This window comes from Meriones unguiculatus, chromosome 8, assembly GCF_030254825.1.
Source record: "Meriones unguiculatus strain TT.TT164.6M chromosome 8, Bangor_MerUng_6.1, whole genome shotgun sequence".
Taxonomy (NCBI): Eukaryota; Metazoa; Chordata; class Mammalia; order Rodentia; family Muridae; genus Meriones; species Meriones unguiculatus.
Window position 1 is genome coordinate 90153608 of NC_083356.1, and position 22722 is coordinate 90176329.

Below are 22722 nucleotides of genomic sequence, written 5' to 3' on the forward strand. Positions count from 1 at the left end.
TCTTTCATCTTCACTTTGTGCTTCCACAAAGTAAAACAATGTAGGAGAAAATGTTGACACCCTGCTCTGTGAGGTGAACAGGCAAGTGAAGTGGTTAATATTGGTTCCACAGGCATGTCTACCATGGACTTTGGTAGGGGAAGATTTAAAACAAGTCTTCTGGAATAAATATTAACCATTTAATTAACAGAGAAGTGAAGGCAAACCTTTATCTATCTATCTATCTATCTATCTATCTATCTATCTATCTTTTTTGTTTTTTCTCTGTGTAGCCTTGTCCTGGAATTCACTCTGTAGACCAGACTGGCCTTGAACTCAGAGATTCGTCTGCCCTTACTGAGTGCTGTGATTAAAGGAATGTGCCACTACCACCTTGATCAAAGCTTTTGATACTTGGGTTCTGCAGCATATATGACATCCCAGTGGAAGGGAGTGGTCCACCACAGAGCAAATATCAATCAAACATCTCTGAGGTACAAGGCCAGGGCTTGGGTGGCCAAAGATAAGCCAGACATGTTCCAGTGGTTCAAAAACTTACTGTCTATGGGGAATCAGACTTGGTGAGATGTAATATTTATTTGACAATGGATTTGTCTATGGAACCAAACAAGAATTATTTCAAGACAAAATTGAAGAATAAGATGAGTGATCAAAGTAGCTGAGTCTTAAGTGTGACTCAGGGAATGGCATTACAGTCAATCCTACAGATGATTCTGAAGATGCTATGAGCATCTTAGAGTTGGCATGTCACCCCCTGAGACACCACTCTACTAGAGAGAAAGGAGAAAGTTAATTGTGTGAGCTGTGGGAGGTCCAGCTTACTTATTCATTTTCATTCTGAAAACATAAGTAAGGAAAAAGACCCCACGACTGAATACTTGACCAATGAAAACTTCCTTTAAAATTCAAGGATGCGAATGTTTTATTTTTTTCATGATTTCCTTGTTTTTTTTATTTTTTATTTTTATTAATTACACTTTATTCACTTTGTATCCCCCCCCATAAGCCCCTCTCTCTTCCCCTCCCGATCCCACCCTCCCATCCCCTTCTTCATGCGTGCCCCTCCCTGAGTCCACTGATAGGGGAGGTCCTCTTCTCCTTCCTTCTGATCTTAGTCTATTAGATCACATCAGGAGTGGCTGCATTGTTGTCTTCTGTGGCCTGGTAAGGCTGCTCCCCCCTCAGGGGGAGGTGATCAGAGAGCAGGCCAGTTCATGTCAGAGACAGTCCCTGTTCCCCTTACTATGGAACTCACTTGGACACTGAACTGCCATAGGCTACATCTGTGCAGGGGTTCTAGGTTATCTCCATGCATGATGCGAATGTTTTAAAGGCACATAAATATGAACAAGAAACTGTGATTTTTCCTGGACTCTGCCTTCACTTCACCTTTGAGCCTTACCCACTTTCCAATACTACTAGAGTCTCGCAGAACCCTCTTCTCCTCTAGGATACTCTGCTTGGACACTTGGGTCTGACTATGACTCCTTAAGAAGCCTCTTGGGGACATTTTGGCTAGGAACTTTGGAAGCACTGACTTCTCCTCGGGAACCTATTTACCCTGTAAACCTAAGACAGAGATTTGTATCCAAACCTCACCTCATACCACATCCTCTGGCCACTACTGCAAGTAGCTCCTTGACCTTCTGTAGAGTTTGCTTTTAGTGCACCCTCCTTTAGTCCCAAAGGAGAACAGAGACCACACCTTCTACCTCTGTCTGTCCCCATCTTGGCTCTAAGCTGAGCCTCCTTGCTTTATTCCAACAGCTTCCTGAACACCTGGCTACCAGCAGATGGCCCCACCAGACAAAAAAGTCTCCCATGAAATTAAAGTCAGGACGTCAAGATCAGGGCAGGACCTTAACCGGTCAGGTTCTCCTGTGATTTCTCTTGGTTTAAGACAGAGTTTAGTTCAAAACAAAACTTGTGTGATGGTTTAGGGTTTTGTTTGTTTGTTTGTTTGTTTGTTTGTCTGTCAACTCGTCACAAGCTAGAGTGATCTGGGACTAGGAACCTCAATTGAGGCTCTCCATCAGATTGCCTCTAAGTGAGTCTGTGGAGCACTTTGTGATTAATGATTGAAGGGGGAGGACCCAGCCTCCTGTTGGCTCTGCCACCCATGGGCCGGTGGTCCTGAGTTGTGTAAGAAATGTGGTTGAGCAAGCCCAACACAGCAAGCCAGTCAGCAATGCTCTGTGGTTCTGCTCCAGGTTCCTGCATCCAGGCTCCTGCCCTGAGTCTTGGCTTCCCTCCATGATGGGCTCTCCCCTATAAGATGGAATAAACCCTTTCCTCCCCAAGTTTCTTTTAGTCATGGTGTTTATCTCAGCAGCCGAAAGCAGACTAGAACAGCTTACATGTAATTATCAGGAGGTATCTGGATAGAAGGCTGATCCTCTCTGCATACAACATAGGGACAGCATCTGCAAGTGACCGTAAGTGGGGACAGAACTCACAGACTACAGGGGACAAAGGTGGGGAGACACAGTAAGGCCATTGAGAATAAAGACAACACAGGTATTTTTACCAGGGTCTTTCTTGGAGAAGAAGGTTTTAGGGATGTTCACAGTATGCCTTTTAAAAAAGCTTTTTTAAAAACCGTCTTAATTCTTTTTACAATAAATACATTTCTTCTAACAAAGGTCTCTGCTTGAAGGGCTGTGTCAGGGAGAGAATTAACCAATGCTTCAGATGTGAGGGGCTGAGTGTTCTCTCTGCTTGCTTGCTACCCAGCCCTCCTCTACCAGCAGCTTCCTTGAACTATCCATATTATTTGAGTAGCTAAAGGAAATAATATATTTATGTTAAAACAAACATGAATAGATTATAAAGTCAGATGCAAAATCCACATGAATTTTTAAGACAGAAAAGGCACTTGAAAGAAATTTCTTTTCTGTTCCTTAGAGGCATGCCTTATCAGGGATACTTCAGTGAAGAAGTTTGAGAAGTTCTGACGTGGCTCCTGGGAGCCACTAAAAAGATGCTTCTAGTACACCAACAAGTAAGAGCTGTGGAGGCCCAGTGCAGTCAGAGTCAGGGATGATCTGAAGCTCAACCCTATCGAGACTAGACAAGGTAACGCAATAAAGGGAAAGGGGCACAAAGGCAGGCAACAAAGTCAGAGACAGCCCCTGCTCCTGCTGTTAGGAGTCCCACATGAAGACCAAGCTACACAACTGCTACACATGTGCACAGGGCCTAGGTCAGGCCCGTGCATGCTCTCTGGTTGGCAATTCAATATCTGTGGGTCCTTATGGGCCAAGGTTAGTTAAATCTGTAGGTTTTCTTGTGGTGTCCTTTGCCCTTTTGGCTCCTACAATCCTTCTTTCCACTCTTCCACAGGATTCCCCAAGCTCTGCCTAATGTTTGGCCGTGAGTCTCTGCATCTGTTTCCATCAGTTGCTGGGTGAAGCCTCTCTGATGATGGTTATGCCTCGTCTGCAAGTAAAGCAGAATAGTATTAACAGTGCCAGGGACAGGCTCCCTCTCATGGCATGGCTCTCAAGCTGGATTAGTCATTGGTTGGCCCTTCCCTCAATTTCTGCTCCATCTTTACCCCTGCACATCTTGTAGGCAGGACACATTGTATGTTGAAGGTTCTATGGTTGGGCTGGTGCCCCAGTTTCTCCATTGGAAGTGTAGCCTGTTTATAGGAGATGGTTGGTTCAGTCTCCATATCCCTCCTATATACTAGGAGTCTTAGCTAGGGTCACCTTCATAGATTTTTGGGAGCCTCCATTGCCCTCGGTTTCTAGCTCATCCCCCCATTCCAATTGTTTCTCCCAGTACTCTCTCCCCCCATCCTCCCCTCATCTGAGCTCTCCTGTTCCCATCCCCACCCCTCCCCCTTTCAGGCCCTTCATCCCACCCACCTTCATCCCACCCACCTGCAATGCCCATTCGTTTACCCCTTCTCTCTGAGAGTCACTCATCCCACCTTGAGCCCTCTTGTTACTTAGCTTCTTTGGGTCTGAGGATCGTAACATGGTTACCCTTTACTTTAAAAAAAAATTATATGAAAAAAATTATATGTATATGTGTAAGAGTGTGGATGTGGGTTTGTGCCCATGAGTGCAGTGCCCATATAGGTCATAAAAGAATATCCTGGGGAAGGGGAGGAGGACCGTCTCTATCAGTGGACTTGGGGAGGGGCATGGGAGGAGATGAGGGAGGGTGGGAGTGGGAGGGGACTTATAGCTGGGATACAAAGTGAATAAACTATAATTAATAAAACAATAAATACATTTTAAAAATTAAAAAAAAAGACTCTCCTGGAGCTGGAGGTGCAGATAGTTGTGATCTGAACCCAGCTTGGGTCCTCTGCCAGAGCAGTTTGTGCTTTTTTTTTTTTTTTTCATTTATTTTTGCTTTTGTTTGATTTTTAAAGAACTTTTTATTGATTCTTTGTGAGTTTCACATCATACACTCCAGTCCCACTCATCTTTCCCCTTGTATCTACCCTTTACCCTTGCAACCTCCCCCAAGATAAACACACACAACAAAACAAAGCATAGGAAATGTCTCATGGCGGAAGCTGAAGTCTGTCCTAATGTGTTGCACAGTATACCCTCTGTCCACACATCTTCACTTGCAAATATTCATTGCAGTGAGTCATTGGTCTGGTTCGAGTTCTCTGGCTTCTGTGACACCATCAATATTGGATCCTCCTAGTGTGGGGAGTCGGGGCGGTCTCTGGCATGAACTTGGTTGCCTACTCTTTGATCACTTCCCCCTGGTGAGGTAGCCTTACTAGGCCACAGAGAGAGAGGATCCAGCCAGTCCTAATGAGACCTGATAGGCTAGGGTCAGTTAGCAGGGAAGGAGGACCTCTCCTGTCAGTGGACTAGAGGAGGGATATGGGGGGGAGGATGAGACTGGGAGGAGATGAGGGAGAGGACTACAGCTGGGATACAAAGTGAATAAATTGTAAATAATAATAATAATAATAATTTTTAAAAAAGAAATAGTTGAAAAAATACTGGATCCTCACGGATGCCGACCTTTGTCATGGAGATCTTGCAGCTTTGCATCAGCAGGACTGACCCTTTCCAGCAGTTCACAGATGATGTGGATTTGAGGGTGGGCCAGCTCCAAGCCCTGGGTCTGGGCCCGGGTGGTGGCTGAGCTACCGAAGGCTCTCCTGCATCTGCACCAACAGGGTGAGCTCTCCGGCACTGGTCCCGCGAGGCCATCCAGTGACTCCACTGGCAGGAGGCAGGATCAGCTCTTCGTCTCACATACCCTTCTGATCCCGTGACCTTGGGGCTACCACACAGGGGCGGGGCATCACCCCCGACCCCACTCCACCTCACAGCCACAGCAGTGAGCTTGCCTTTGAGCCTGGGTCATCCACGTCCCCTCTACCAGGGTCGTCTCGACTGTGCTGCCCAGGCAAGGTGCAGGGCCTGCTCTCCTTGGTGCTGCCAAGACTTAGAGCGGGAACCAGCTCTCCAGAGCGTCTAAGCCGGTGAGAGGTGGGGCCGGCTCTGCACAGCCACAGACGCAGACACCGAGGCAGTACCGGCTGGGGCTGGGCCAGTACAGTGGGTTGGCTTCTTCCCTGAGCCTTGTCCTTTCCTCCCTCACATCTCCAGTTCCGTCTCTCTTCAAAACCCTCAAGCTGTCCTGCTTCTCTTCTCTCCCATCTGTCCACCGCGCAGGCATAGCAGCAAGAGGGTCTCTAGATGTCTACAGCGTGCCAGGGTGGCATGGCGGCGGGTGGGTCTACGGATGTCTTCCCCTCCCGCGCTGCTGTTGCGTGGAAGCAGACCGGCTCTCTGGGTCCACAGCCCACCCGTGTCATGCGGCAGAGGACAGGTCTGCGGACATCTTTCCCGACTGAGCCGCATGACATGGCAGTCAGCAGGTCTCTGTCTGTCTCCTGACTTTACTTTTAAGGTCCACTGCCTTCAGCATAGACCTGGGATACTGTGCTGACACTGACCTCGGCACAGCAGCCAGAGGTCCCCGCTCGAGGCGAGGCAGGGCGAGATGTGCTCTCTTAACTGCTAAGCCATCTCTCCAGCCCCAGGAGCACCGGTAGAGAGGCCTCAGCAGCAGGCGCCCTCTGACAGGTATCAATCAGTCTATCTCCTCAGCCTTCACTGATTACACGCCAGGCATTTGGGTTGAGTGTGAAGCAGTGTGGACAGACCTCTGTCTTCCTGATCCTAAATTTTAGTAGTGAAGAGAACTTTTAAAAGGAAAACGTTCCCAGTTTTTTAGTGAGTATTTGAGGGAGCAGGTCAGGAGACCAAAGAGAGAACACAGCTGGTTAGAAACAGGAGGTGATGTCAGAAACGGTCCTCTCCCCCTCAAAAAAAAAAAAAAAAGAACCAAAAAAACCTCTAAATGCATCACCAATCCAGCAATGGACTCCGCCCAGCAAAACTTCCAATTCGTGAAAGGATGATTTTCTTTTTTTTCCCCCCCTTGGGTTTTGTTTTAAGTATCTTTTACTAATTTATTTAATTTTATGTGCATTAGTGTGAAGGTGTCAGATCCCTTGGAGTTGGAGGCATAGACAGTTGTGAACTGCCATGTGGGTGCTGGGAATTGAACCCCAGGTCCTTTGGAAGAGCAGACAGTGCTCTTAACCACTGAGCCATCTCTCCAGCCCCCCAATTTGTGAAAGGAAAAGGCCTAAAGAATGCTTTGCTCTAGAGAGGAATAACTAATAAGGGCCACTACATGTGTGATTTAAGAGGCCTGAGTTTGCCCAGAGCTGGTAGCGTACCTTGGCGGTGTCATCCCCGTGCAGGCTGTAGAATCAGGAAGGATACATGGCCATGAATCGTCTAAAGTTACAGAGAGCTGCTGGGTATGGCCGGGCAGTCCCTGCACGGAGGCCCCGAGAGGCCAGTGCTGCAGGAAGCTGTGAAAGTGAAGCCTGATTGCTTCTGAGACCCCAAAATATTAGAGGAGCCAGGGCCAGGAATCATCTGCCAAGGAAAGCTGCTCGTGGGGAGAGTATTTTTGCACACAGGAACCAGCCCGAGAGAGAGAGAGAGAGAGAGAGAGAGAGAGAGAGAGAGAGAGAGAGAGGTGTGCTGCAGGCAGCAATGGTGAAAGACAGGCCACCTAAGGCCTCTGTCATCAGACGTGGAGCTACAGGGGTTGGAGTCTGTCCCGCCGGGTTTTGGTCTTGCTTTGGTCCAGCGTTTCCTTACTCTGCCCTCCATTCCTCCCTTTCGGAATGGTAATGCATATTCTGTGCCACTGTATACTGGAAGTGATTTGTTTCTTTATATGTGATTTCTTTCTTAATTTCTTTCTTTTTTTCAATAATGTTTACAGTTAAGAGATTTGCCTTGAGCTCAGCACCTTGAGGTTTTGAACCTTGGATATTTAAATGTATTGAGACTGGAGGACTAGGAGGACGTTGGAAGTTGGACTAAATGCCCCTATGGGGATCAGGGAGTGGAATGTGTTGGCTTGAATGAGAATGGGCCCCATGTGGCTCAAACATTTGAATACTTGGCTCCCAGTTGTTTGTGAACAATCAGGAGGTGTGGCCATTTTTGGAGAAGGTGTGTCACTCAGAGGAGCATTTGAGACTTAAAAAGGCCATTCCTTTCCATGGGTGCTTTCTGCCTCATGCCCGCTTGGCTGTGCCTTCACTTAGTCAGCATAAACTCTAACCCTCTGGAACTCAGACTTTCTTTTATAAGTTGCTTCATCCATAGTGTTATATCACAGTAATAGAGAAGTAACCAGGCTTCCAGTTCTGACTCAAAATCCACCTCCATGTTGGTAAGAATGTGTTTCCATGGATGGAAGAGCTCTAAGGGCCAACTATGTCCGTATTCATACCTGAGGTAGTTTGTTGACCCTTATACCCCATGTCAACCCCTTCCAGGTTTTTGTATTGTTTGTTTGTCTTCTGTAACATTCAACTACCTGCTAGTACATTGGATAATACTATTACTACCCACATGCGTTGTCCTTCCTGCTATCACAGACTGTGGCCCCATGAGGAAAGGGGTTTCTTTTGCTCATGTGAAGACAATAAGTATTTTGCTGAGTCTACACAGGAGTGAAGACACTTCCTTCCTTACCAGCATGGAGCAGCATGGAGCTGCAGCAGGGGCAGGAGGATGGCAGGGAGAGAAACAATGACTACAGTGGGGAACGTGCTAAAGGATGAACAGGAGTTGTACACACCATCAGGCCTCGCCACTAACGGAGCCCCCGAGACTGACAGGCAGGACCCAAACTTACTGATATTAACATAGGGAAGCCCCAAGGCAGAAATACCATGGGACTGGGTGGATGGGGCAGGCTGTTGGAGTTTAAAGAAAGACAATACGGTGAGGCAAAGCGAAGGGTGGGCGAATCTCAAGTGAGCTTGCACTAGGTCTTGAGAGAAGAGAAGGAATGATGGGGTATAGAGTGAGCAAAGCTATCCTCAAGGACTTAGGCATCAGGACACGGGCGGCAGGCAGCCAGGCTCTGTGCATGCGCAGAGTGCGTTAAGCAGGTAGTAATTCCGGGACAGACAATGCTAAGGTGGGTGGTACTTGATCCTTCTCACCTGGAAACAAGCGTGTCCATCCTTATCACTACCTAAATTCAAAGGGTCTGAGTCTGAATTAAGGAGGAAAACACCAGGCCTTTTCTACTTGGAAAATAGCATCCTGATGGTTTGGCAACGGGCCCTTCAGATGAAAGATAGTGACAGAAGTAATTCAACATCCGCTGCTTTCTCGTTAACACTAACAGGAGATAGTTGTTGGCGTATTAGCTCAGAAATACGACCCTCCTGAGAAGCTGACAGCATCTACAGCGGCTCTGACTCATTTGTGCTTTCTCCCTTCCTGGCATCTGCAGAACAGTGGACTATTTCGGGGGTTGAGGAGGGGCACCCGCTTAGTGCTTGCTTCAGCACGCCCTCCTGAAGGACCTTTTGAAAATGGACAATGAAGATGCTGTGAGGGGAGAAAGGAAACAGCTGTGTGAACTGTCTGCAGCAATGCTAGCGTGGAGTCGGTTTCTGAGAGAGAAGCATTAGCCACCGAAGTCAGCCTGAGAGGGTGAGTGCATGCAAGCCCTCACGTCGACTAAACCAGCCGTGTTCATAGGGCAATTGCTTTTCTTTATGACAGTTATAGGCAAATTTAGCCCACGCCATAGAAGTTATTAATTGATATTAGATGTTAATGTTAACCCTGAGGCAGAGAATGAGCGAATACACTGATTCCTTAAGTACCTTCTACTGAAGATTATCAAGATCTTGTCACAGGAAGTGCCTTCATTGTCCTGGATTTAACTCATCTCTCTTCCCTTTCAAGCCACTTGGGCTGCTCTGGGTCCTTTTGGCCTCTCTCCATGGCAGACACCATTCAGACACTGGGTCCACATTAAGGTGTCAGACACCTGCCTCTTTCACCACTGCCTGGCACTGTAGCTCTTTGTGTTGATGGAAGGGGGCCAAATGTGTCTGCCCTCTCTGCCCTCTGTGTCTTTTTATGACCCTGCAAGTAGACAGAGGTGCGGTTTTTAACTAGGGCATAGGGTAAGGCTGAGGAGCCGTTGCGCTAAGCCTTGTCTGAAAGGTAAGTAGAACCTGGCAAGAAAGAGCAATCAGTAAACATTTGCTACCTTCTGAAAGCGACCAGAGAACGCGGAGTGAATGCAGCTGACAAGGGCCACAGGCCGATGGAAATGCACACAACTCAACTATCAACTGCTGAGCCAAGAACAGGGCAGGGGAAGGTTTCGGAGGAAACCAGTAGGGGGATGATCTGACGATCTTTGCTGGGGGGGAGGGGGAGGCTCAGGAAGTTAGAGCAGGCAGGGCCCCACTCCACCCTCAGAGGTGTACGAGCAGCACGTGTTCGGAGCACGGTTCTCAGGTGAAAGTTGTGTATCGGTGCCATGTGGCTCTTGGATGCTCATCCTCTACACATCTACCAAAGAAATGGTGATCGGAAGGAACGGAACCGCGACTCTGCATAGGATGTTTCCAAAGACGGCGTGTTGGTCTCCAGGGTGTCACCTGTAAACACTTTGTAAGCCATTTCCATGGCCGACTTCAAGAACCTTAAGTAATCATCTTGGCTCCCGCTGGGCCTGACAACACAGTCTGTGAGTGAGGAGTACACCGTAGCCCGCCGGGACACCCTGCACCTGCCCCCTCTGAAGTTACTGGCTGGGAAGGGAGGGGCTGCTGGGAGGGCGGGGTTGGGGCAGAGTCCACTACTGGTCAAAAACTGACTAGGTTTCCCTTTACTGATTCTTCCTAAATCCCACGAGAAACATCCCAGTGTTTGGCACTCTAAATAAACAAGAACACCATGGAGGGCAATCCTGCCAGTCGCATTGCCAGGGCCACCCTGCCTCGCCCCACAGCCGACTGCCCTCTCTTCATCCTTCTTCCGAAACTTCAGCAGGAGCTGCAGCCGGTGCTCACAAGGTCAGCCTCCATCATCTCCCTAGCAGCTGTTTTCAGAAAGTCCACCTAAAGCCTAAGGCCGTACACACTTCTCCAGGGCACAAATGTTAAGAATGTGTTAAAGGGTCTCCGCTGCCTTACCTCCCAAAGGACTGATTTCTCCAATCATCTCCTCAAAGTTCCAATGCCCCTTTTCCCTGCCCCCTGTAATCTCACCACACAGCCTTGTTCTGGGACACGAAAAAAAAAAAAAGAATCCTTAAGCCGAAAGAGCGAAGAGGAGTATGTTGGTTTCTTAAATGATTCATCAAGGCTTCCTGTCTCCCCGGCTCCAGTGACTGGTCCCATCTGTACGTGTAGCTCCCCGTGTTGTGTCCGTTATGCCTGTGCCCCACCCCCACCTTCACCCCCACCCTCCACTCTTCCATCCCCATCCCCCTCCTCCACCCTCCACCCCCACCCCTCTCACCAAACATCTGTCAAGGTGTGCCCTTCTGAGGTGCTCCAAATTTAGACTGGAGCAGTATGGGTTAGTGATGCCAGACTTGTTTGCACGATTTCCTTCAGAGTCACTCTGCATTATTCAGTAATTAAAACTTATTTTATCAAACCAGCCCATGAAATATTTATTCCAAGTATAGCCACTCCTCATCTCATTTCATCTTATGAAATGTTTAATCTTTTATAACTCCTAACAAAAATAAACTCTCAAGCCAAAGATGAAGCATGTGGGTGTCAACCTTCATTTGTGCAAAGGCTACACGGAAGCTTAAAACTATTTTAGGGTGCACTTGAGCAAAAATATTTGGAAACTGAAACCCCGGGTATCTTACTGATGGACAATGACCACATTGGCTCCTTCCCATTTTGCTTTTAATGTCTTAATCATATTGGCCCAAAGGCAGGATATTCCCGTCTTCATGAAAGTTCTGTCGGATAGCACAGCCTGGTGCATCCTGAGGACACCCACAGCCTGGAGGGGCAGGTTTAGCCCAGAAAAGCTGTAATAAGGTACAAATATTTAATCATTCAAAATTTTCTTAAAAGCAATTCAAGCACACAATGCAAAATTCAAAACATAGAAAATGATTTATACAGTAAGTCTCTTTCTGCCCGTCTCCAGTGACCCAGTTTCCCTCCCATTTACTTCTTGAAAATTTCTCCAAAGATAATCAACTCAAATGTGTGTATGTGTGTTCATGTATAAGTAAGTGATTCTACAGTAGTTTCAAAATACAAACACAAATCTTCTGTGACACTCTTCCTATATATTAGGAAAGGTTTGCCCTGGCCTCAAGTTTCTGGGTGGAATCTGACTCCAAAGCAAGGACCCAAAGGGTCTCAAGGCTGTTTTCTAGAATTCTTCTGCTTGGAATCCTAGCTGCCAGATGAGATGTCTGACCACCATATAACCACTGAGCTGGGGACTCCACATTTAAGCACATGGTCTGGTAACACTCCCAGCTGAGCTAATTCTTAGCAATATTGGCAAAGGCGTCAAACTTGAGAATAAAGAGGTATCCTGGTTAGCCGTCTGGGACCCAGGAGAGAAGCTTTGTAATTTGTTTGGTAAGTTTAGACAAACTTAGTGATATTCAGAAAACCAAGCAATTAAAAAAAATAAAAATTAGTAACTCTAAGACAATCAAAGTTAACCCAGAAAAAAAAAATTTTTTTTTACATGTTCAGCTGTAAATACCTAACAGCCATGGTAATTCATACACATGACATTGACTAGTTGAGTCTGGCAAGGGAAGATTGGCTTATGGATTTTAGGAAGGAAAATCGAGTTCCCATCCTATTCTATCTCCTTTCTCAATGAAACATGAGGAAAGTTCAGTAGTTAGGAGAAAAACAAAACAAAACAAAACAAACAAAAACACCAAAACAAAAAAAGGAGTGTTAAGAGTTTTTACATCCAAAACAAGTTAATGCAAAGTCACCTTAAAGAGTATGAGTTGGGCTTAATGTAACATAGTGGTTTTGAACTGAAGGTAGAAATACTCTCACTTGGCTCTCCAGAGCAACCTGGAGGTACTTGAGCACTCGGAAGAATCAAGGATCAGGTCTTTGAGGAGACTGTACTTGGGAGGTAAGTGGGATCTGAGGATGGGAGATTTTAAACAAACTGGTCACAGTGAGAGGCAAGAAGGGTGGGCACGGGAGGCAGCTGGTGGATTGTAAAAGTGGATGGAATCAATGGAAGGCTCTTGATGGACTGAGGAACTGTTGCATGGACCAAGAGGAGGACAGCGCAGGGGAGAAAAAGCATTTGGGCTTGCAGAGGCATGAGATTTTTCTGATGGCAACAATGAGCAGAAGGTCTTCGAGTAGAATGGAGGAAGCAAAGGTCAGAGTGGATTAGGAAATCAAGGGCACTGAGAAGACGGGATGCTAAATTGGACACCTACAATTAGCAAAGGAACTGTGCAAAGAAGAAGACAGGGATCCAGGAAGCATGAACCTCAATAAACGAAGACATAAAATGTCTGACTTAGGCAGTAGGGCCATTTAACAGGAAGGGGCCCTTTGGTGTTTGCCGGCCGTTCATAGATGGGGTAAATATTGGGGTGGCTCAAAGTCCTGGGTGTGGGCCTGGGTGGTAGCTGAGTTAGTCGGCCTGCCAGCTCTCCCTCGCCCACACCACAAGGGCCAGCTCTCTAGCCTACCCTCCCACGTGCAGGAGCCTGTGAGGGTGGGGGCCAGCTCCCCTGTGTATTCACCACCAGGGCCAGCCCTTCTGTGCTGTCTAGGCAAAGCGCGTGGTCTGCTCTCACGAGTGCTGCAGTTGGTTATGGCTGGAGCCAGTTCAGCCCACAGAGGCAGCCCAGATCAGGGACATCCACACGGCCTTTGGTAGTACCATGGGCCACGAGCGTTGACACAGACCCGCACTGCTGCAGGGCCATGACTCAGACATGGCCCTCCTTGATAGCATAGGATGGGATTTCCCCACAGCCTCAGGTAGCAGGCCGGCTATTCACAGCGGGCTGTTCCTCACCGCCCTTTGTCACCTCTCTTAACAGACTGCTCTAAGTGTTTTGCCTCTCTTTCTCTCCCATGTCTCCACCACATACTTGCACATCACAGTGGCTCCCATTTCTGGCAGGCCACGAGGCAGTAAGTCTCTGGGTGTGTTTCTTCCATCTGCCCATGAGGAGTGGCAGTGGGCAGGCCTCTCAACATCTATTTTCTTTTCGTTTCTTTTTTTCTTTCTTTCTTCCTTTTTTTTTTGTAAAATTAAAAAAAAATTATTTATGCTCTCTTTGCATGTATGCTTACATGACAAAAGCGAGCATCAGATCCTATTATAAACGATCATGAGCCACCACGTGGTTGCTGGGAATTGAACTCAGGACCTCTGGAAGAGCAGCCAGTGCTCTTAACCACTGACCATCTTTCCAGCCCAACATCTATTTTCTTAAATGTGTTTGTTCATCTACCCTACCAGAATGTAACTGCACAATAATGGGAGGAAAGGATGTATCATTTTGCTATTATATCCCTGTCTTAGGGTGCTATTGCTGTAAGGTGACAGCATGACCAGGGCAATTCTTTTAAAGGAAAACATTTAATTGGGGCTGGTTTACAGTTCAGAAGTTTGGTCCATTATCATCATGGCAGGAAGCATGGTAACATGTAGGCAGACACAGTGCTAGAGAGGTAGTCAAGACTTCTCCATCCAGATCTACAGACAGCAGAGGGAGACAGTGAACCACTGGGCCTGGCTTGAGCATCTGAAACCTCAAAGCCCACATACAATGACACATTTCCTCGAACAAGGCCACACCTACCCCAATAATGTCACAACTCTAATAATGCAACTTCCTTTGAGTCTATGGGGGTCATTTTTATTCAGACTACCATAGTGCCCACCACCTAGAAGAGAGACTGGCATATAGCGAATACTCAGTAATTGCTTACTAATGAATTAACTAATGAGACATTTAGTATGATAAACTTTGATATTAATAGGCTTTGTGTGTACACAGATCTTGATAGATGTTCTCAGGGACATATACTGCTCACTGGGTCGGGGATGTGACCTCAGATATGCGTCAAGTCCATGACGATTGGATGCTTCTGGCCTGTAAAATTCACTGTAAGTAGCCAGTTTTACACAAAGCCCTTGGATCTTTCTCTTGTGATCTCAAAGACTTGGTCTTTGGGTGGTATCCAGACAACATCTCAAGTCTCCAGTTGCCTCTGTGACAGCTGTATTTGAAATATTTTCTGGCCAAGAATAACATTTTTCTAAACCAGTTCCCCCAGAGAAGAGAAATGTTTGAGCTTTCTCCAAAGATTACAGAGTAAGAAGAAGAAACTACTGCTTTAAAGAGAGCCAAGATCTACTGAGAACAACTCAGCATCAGCCAGTCTCTGAGTCAGCGTAGGTCATTGTATTCTGCAGGAAATGTTCTAACTGTAGGGTGAAGAATGGTGTGATCAGTGGGTAAGAATAGCAAGATGGCTATCATTGGTGTTCATCGCCCCTTCTCTGCTTTCATAGGCATGTGTCAACCAAAGCTCATCTACTGGAAATTTAATCTCTAAATAATATTTGGAGCAGGACCTGTGGGAAATGATTAGGACTAGGTGAGGTCGTGAAGGTGGAGACCCATGATAGCATCTTTATTCACTTTAGAAGAGGGACAGAGCCCTAAGTTAGTGTACTTGCCTTGTCTTGTATTAACTCACTCTGTTACTGTAATAAAATACAATACCAAGGCAATTCACAGAAGAAAGGGTTTGTTTGGGCTTATAGGTTCCAGAGGGTGAGAGTCTCCTGTGTCCTGGAAGCAGGGCAGCAAGCAGCCGACAGGAGCAGGATGCTGAAGGCTCATATCTTGAACCACAAGCATGAAGAAGGAAGAGCAAACTAGGGAAATGGCACATAGCTTTGAAACCTCAAAGTCCACATCAAGGGATATACTTACTCCAACAAGACCACATCTCCTAAATCTACCCAAATCCTGCTACCAACTAGTGACCAATATTCAAGCATTCGAACCTTCACTCAAACCACCATGGTCAAATCATAAAATGCTCTCACCATCATGTAGCACACAAAGGCCTGAGCAAACCCAACCACTGAGCAAATCCCAGCACCAAGCTCTCGGGCTTCCCAGCCTCCAAACACATTCTATATAGAAGCCAAGAACCTTCTATATTTACAAATTACACAGTATCAAGTATTTTATTACAGCAACTAAGATCTTTCCTGCTCACGTGCTGTAGGTTGGCCTTTAACTAGGGAAGATAGCAAAAGAAAAATATATTGGGCTTATGGTGTATAAAATCCCAAGTGCCAGCTGTGGTGCCTTTACCACCTTCCTGATCAAACTCAATAGGATGAGTTTGTCAGTCTGAGCCATAATAAAGTCCCCCACCTGACAAAAAACAAAAACAAAAACAAAAAAACCAACCAACCAAACAAACAACCACAAAATATCTTCAGTGAAATCCACAGTCATCAGAGAAGCAGCTCTCAGAATACATTGTCAAGAGGCAATGATTCACATGCACCAAAGAATATTTTGACCAAAGGAAACTTGGGAGAGCTTGGCTTACATTAATATGAACGGGATTCCAGAACAAGAGACCTCTTAGAGGCATGAATTTGTTAACAGAATTTCTCAAGCACATTGGCCACCAAATTTTCTAGGTGTATCCTGTAGAATTAGAGTTCCAATGTGGCAATGTTGGGAAAGCTTGGTGTGTGAGGTAGGCTTCAACTGCAGCATCTTTGTAACTGAAGAGATTAAACGAGGACAACAGAGAGAGGCAACTGGTCCCTCATCCTTTGCTCATCTTTCTGCCTGCTTTCTAAACTTGCAAACCTCACCTGGAGAAGCCTTCCCAAGCAAGGTGCTCTTGATTGCTCTCTCTCTTCTGCACTGCCCTGAGCCTCCTCCTCTAGAAAAACTAGCAAAATCACTCATTATTGGGAATGAACTTGATTCCCTTCTGATGAATGTTACCTTTTTATAGAACATGAGTATTACAGGTAGGACCAGCCAATCTATTCACACTCAGCTGGTGGGAATAGACTGTGGTTGAGAAACCTGTCTATGCAGACGGAGAGATGTCTATTTACTATGTCTGGAGGTGAAGGGTAGTAGGAAGATCCAATATGTTATCACCATTTCCCAAAGCCTTCAACCAGCACCTTCAAACTCCATGCCAGGGACATACCTGCCACAAAACCAGGTGATACTTCACAAGAATACAGGTTTTAGCATTTGGGGTAAAAATCAGTTTTGTCTCCTACAATTTATTATTAAATATTTCCAAGTCAAGTTTCTTGACCTCTAAACCGTACTCAAGTTGACCTGGTGGCCATGCCTTTCTTCCTAAACACATATTCAATAGAAGAACAAAAGGGAGCATCTGAAGATCCATGATGGCGGTGCCAACCACACAGGGTGTCTGACCAGCAGCTCGGCAGTGAGAGCTCGGTGACTGGCAGGCCATACTGTGGACCCCCAAACCCCAGAGTCTGTGTTTCTCAGGTTAGAGGGAAATCTACAGGGACCTGGGAAGGTCCATCATCAGGCCACCCAGTTAATACCTGGAAGAGTTGCCAGGCTCCTGCCTGGCACTGCTGTAGCGCTAGGCTACCCGCCCAAACCCACCATCTATGGATACCTCCCTAGTATTGGCAGCTGGCAATCAGGACCGTGGACGCTCACTCTCACTGCCTGTCGAGTGCATACCTTTCTGTATTGAGGGTGAGGCTCCAAACTGGGGTGCCCACTCTCACAGGACACCTTATGGGTAGTAGCGGCTCCTGGTTCCAAACCCAGGAACCCACTCTCACCATCTTGTGGACACCTTCCTGATCTCAGCGGCTAGTGGTACTCACTCTCACCACCGTGTGGAGGGAAGACAGACCTCCTGGTACGGTAAGGGAGGCACGGCCCCATTCTGCCTGTTCCCCACCTGCCTGGGTCACTAGGGTCAGAATCAGCCAGCACAGCACAGGCAGTAAGCACAGTGGAGTTGAGCTAGGCACTGGACCCAAGTTCCACTGTCCTCCTCCCCAAGGAGGCCTGTGGGCACTAGAGCAGAGATCTTTCTGCCTGATCCCCAGCAGCCTAGCCCACCTGGGTCAGAAACAACAAGCCCAACAAAGCCAGTGAACCCAGTGAGGCTGAGCCAGGCATGAGACCCAAATCCCACCTTCCACCACCTTAAGGAATCCTGTGGAGTACTGCAGTATCTCTAGGCTCAGAGATCTTTCTGCCTGGGCCCCAGCTACCTGGCATACCTGGGTCACAAACAGTGAGCCAGAAGAGACAGTGAATCCAGCAGAGACTACACCAGACTCCAGAGACAGGTGGACCCAGGCTGCAGTACAGGCTCCAGGAAGAAACAGTCAAAGCTACAGACAACCAGATGGCTAGAGGCCAGCATAAAAACACAGGCAACAAAGCCAGGACATCATGGCTTCACCAGGATCTCCAAAAATCAATGGATATTCTATTGCAGCTGAAGCACAGGAAAATGATCTTAAATCTATAATTACACAGTTATTTGAGGCACATAAAGAGGAACTGAACAAAAAGAGAGAGAGAGAGAGAGAGACTTAATGAGGAAACAAACAAAAACATAGAGGCCGTTATGGACAGACAGGAATCCACCTTCAAACAGATGAATGAAATGGTGCAAGACATGAAAACGGAGTTAGAGTCAAAAAGGGAACACGCGCTACCCCCGTCAAGCTCACTGTTGATTTTTCCATGATGGGTAAAATAGAACCTAGGCAAAAAGGACTTCCGGCTTTCGCTTTTGGGGCCTTTTTTTTTCTTCTGTTTTTATTTTATGTAATCTATGAACTTCTCAAGGAAATGAACCCATCTGAGCATCCTGTGAAAGGCCCATCATGAAGCAGCTTCATAGATGTTTGGTGATCTCCAGACTCTGCCTGCAGGAGAGTCCCTTTCGTTTTACCTTCTTGCTATTGCTTTACCAGGAGCCTCTCAACAATCTCTGCTTATTTCCCAGTGTAAGAATAAGCACCCTTCCCTGCCCAGCTCTGCTCAGAGTACATCCTGCCACCTAGCTGGGCACCTTGAGCTCTGCTTAGAGGCTGGCTCTCAGTCCCTCAGAGGCCAAGAGTGAGGTTCCTTGGCCAGCTGGAGCCCCTGCCTTCCGCAGGCAGCCATCATGTTTCCTGTTCCTTGTGGCGCTGTGGAGAGCAGCAGCCGCCCTCCATCCCAATAGCATCCGGAGCTGCCCAGTAAAAGGCTCGTATTTCAGGGCCCTTCATCCCGACTATCTGAACAAACTCAGGACTCGCACAGCTGAGAGTTATTAACCAGGAGCCAAAGGGAGCATCCAGGGGAAGCGGCCTCTAGGTGCCATCTCTAGGTGTGGCGGAAGGTGGCTCTGGAGGAATAAAGCGGCTGCTCCGACACTTTCCTGCCATCCCTTGGACACTTGTACCTTTGTTAGCAGTTAGTTTATTGCCTTAACTTAGACATTTCTCTGGGCCTCTGAAGAGGTCAGGAGAGAGCTGACCAAACACAGATTCCTAGTGAAATCAGGACTTGCTTGCGGAGTCCCAGCGAGCTTGCACCCCAAGGCCATCAGGTAGGCTCCAAATCCCGTTTCCCAAAATGTCCACACTAGTGTGTGAAAGATCCTGCAGGCAAATAAGGCTTCAGTTAAAATTCTCGAGGAAGGGCTGGAGAGATGGCCCAGTGGCTAAAGGCACTTGCCTCACAAACCTGGTGAACAAATTTCAGTCCTCCGAAACCACATAAAGTGAAAGGGGACAGCTGACCCCACGAAGCTGTCTCCTGCCTTCCATCCGTGCCGTGCACCTCCACAAGTACACACTCAGAATAACAGTAAGTAAACAACGGAGGCAGATTGGCCAGCAAGCTGGGCGATGCCTGGATCAGGTGAGGTTTCTGTGGCGCTTTAGTGGATGCACGTTATGGGTCCAACGTCTTGCGGTGAGGGGGACTCAGTGCAGCGTCCCCCACCTCCTCTGCTTCTCCTAGCTCCTCCCTTACCCGTCCCGGGGCACCTCTGTGCCAGCATCTGTCTTGTAAGCCTTGGCAGCCCAGCCCTTTGTGGCACGAGGCTAAAGTCAGTTCTCTACCCTAAACCAGGCCCAAGTGGAGAGGTGAATAGCCCCCCCTTCTCCCTGAAGGACCCCGAAATTCTGGAAGGACTTCCAGCAACAGAGAGCTCTCCAGGATGAAGATCCACCGAGGGCCAAGAATGTGCTGCTACAGACCAGACTTCCTGTTTCAGGTGCTCCGCTGACCTTTGGTAATTAGAGCTTCGGAAGTGGTTGGCGCCGGTCTAGAAATTGGAGATAATGAGCCTCCAATTTTGGGGCTATTGAAGGTTTAATTGGTTCATGGTGGCTGAGTGGTTGGCAGTCCTGGCCTGGAATCCAGTGGAGGCCTCTCTGTTGGCAAGGTAAGGAGGCAGCCACGGCATGAGGGAGCTGGTGGGCCGCCCAAGTTCCCACTTCCCCTATGTTGTTCAAACACTTCCTGTACTCTGCCTCTAGAACCTTCTGTTTGGACCCTCTGTCTTAGAGCCCTGATATTGCTCCTCTCCTCACCTGGAGTCCCACCCGGTATATCCTTTCTAGATCCTTTGACTCGTGCCTATAGAAACTGCTCTGCCTGTAGTCCTGCCTGCTTCTGGTTGTGCGGAAGGTTCCTGTTCTGTAAAGTTCTAGAGGCAAGCACTTCCAAACCCTAACACGAGTGGCATCTTGTAAAACCGCAGGTTCTCGTTCAGAAAATCTGAGCTGGGCCAAGGACTCCGCGTTTGTGCTGAGCGCCCCAGACACTCCTAATCCTGCTGCTATGAAGAACATGGTGAGGCTCAAAGCCATGGGGCTGAATTTGATGCCTGGTAGCTTTGAATAGGGTTTTGAATTTGTTTGTTTGTTTGAAATAGTAAAGTCCTTTTCCCCCTCCTCAAATCAAATGAATATTTTATTAATTCAAATGGATAAGTTCAGTCCTATCATTTAGTTTTAAGTTCAAGTAGGCTGTTTGATAAATTAAAAAATATGAAAGTATTATAGATGATTGTAGTCTTATATCAGCTCCAGCTCCCAAGCTTAGTTCTGTATTTTATTGAGCCCTCAAATGGTGGGTGTTTTGTTTTTTTTTTTTATGCCATCCTTGAAATTTTAGCATGTTCCTTATAGTTTGTCACCTTCTTGGGAAGGGGTGTGCGTGATTGCTGCGCCGGGAAGGCTCTCCAGAAAGGACCTAATCACCTGCTGCATCTCAGTCAATGAGAAGGAGCATTCTCAGCCTGGACATGATTTTTGTCCTGTACACAACAGGACATTCAGATGTCTCCCTGTGCCCTGGATGCCAACAGTGCCCACCCTTTCTTCTCCCTGGTATCTTTGGGATGTTGTTGGAAGCAAAACTTACTTCAGCACTGCCAGATGTCTCCAAGGTCAAAACCATCCCAACGCTTCGGAGAAACATCACCGTGGGCGCTAGGGTCTGGGCTTTCTGTGGCACACGGTTTGAAAGCTAAGTCTCCATAGCTTTCATTTAGCAGTCAACACATGCCTCGTGGAGTTCCATCACCCTCTGTAGGGGCCCTTTACTAGATTTCAACTCGTTGCAAGCAGAGAAAATGCCGTTATGAATAGTGATTTGCTCAGTGTGGTACCCAACAAATATTTGTTGACTGATTAATAGAGACATGATCCTATGCCTGGGCTATCTCATAGATATAATTTGAGAGAAATCTGAAATAGGGGATGTGACCATGTCTTGAAAGCATTGACAGATCTACGAATAAAGTGATAATAAAACTGCCAAAACACATTTGCTCATCCACAGTTCTTGCTGCCCTATCTTCCTGCAACCAGAAATAGGGACGTGAAAGGCTTCTTTCTCCCTTACAGAAAATGTCTTTATTCCCATAGAGTGACATCAGTGCCACCATTTGCTATTGGCGAAGCTCTTAGCACTTAATCCCTTTGAATCTCAGTTTGCTCATCTGTAAACTAGAGATGATAATATTCATTTCATAAAACCATTTCAGGGGATCAAGTGTGGTAATATAGGTAAAGTACTTAATGACCCGAGAAAATCACAAAGGAAACACTTAGTAAACATTAGTTGTCTGCTTTCCCTTTGGGGTGTCTTTATATATTCCCACTCGAAAGAAGAACAAAAGCAAAGACAATATACAGGGGCAGAAAAGCTAATCTCATCTCAATTTAACTTTGAAAGCATTTTCACTAACCCCAGTTCCTCCTTGTACACACACACACACACACACACACACACACACACACACACACACACTCCTCTACACTCAGTCCCTGATTGGCCTGCATCCACTTCCCATGTGCATATTCTCTGTCCCTTGAATCCCCATAATCCACTGTATATGCTCAAACCAGAAACCAAAAAGTCATCCCTTCTACTGATAGAAGCTTTTCAAGATCAAGTGATCAAAAAAGTGAGTTCTGGTCCATGGAGATGCCTCAGCAAGAAAGGACACAAGCCTGCTGCATGATGACCTGAATCTGATCTCAGACCAACAGTGGAAGAAATGATCCAGTTTCCAAGAGCTGTCCTTTCATTTATGCACAGTCAGACAGACAAACAGACAGACATACAGACACACACAGGAATGAATGAATGGATAGTTAGATAAAATTTGAGAAAAGATTAAAAAGTAATTTCCTGTAGATTCTTTCTACTTTAGCCCAGGCCTCACCTGCCTTACCTCCCTGACATTTTTCTTTCTGCGTAATCATGGTTCTTCTGAGCCATTCTCTATGTGCTCCTAAGTGGCATTTGCTGATTTTGTACAGCTCAGAAGGATCAAATTCAAATGTCAAGTGCCAGTGTGTTGACTCAGCCCTCGAGCCTACACTCAGGCGATGCTCAGCAGCTCGTGCAACCCACACAAACCTTTGGAATTATTCTCCCTACTGGGAGGTCCATCTCTCTCTGCAAGTCTGTGTGGACATTCTCCTTCATTCCCTGGTGGCTGTCCCACCGACACACGGCTGTGCTCCATAGCAAGGAATTCATCAACTGAATTCCTTGTTTCCAGTACTCCGAGAATCTATGATAGACTGGACAAGTTGTCTCCATATTTACATTGAGAAATGTTATCAACAGAAAATTCTGTATAATATACAAATGGCAGATAGGACGTACAAATGAGAGTAGCCTGACTTCCTTAGGAGTCCGGGCACGTCTCATCCAACTGTCGGCACTGAATTAATTTCCTAGGTTGACTTTTGAAATTCTGGTACATCCTCCACAGGAGTGGCCTTTCTCAGAAATCCTCTAGCTGATCTCCTTTTG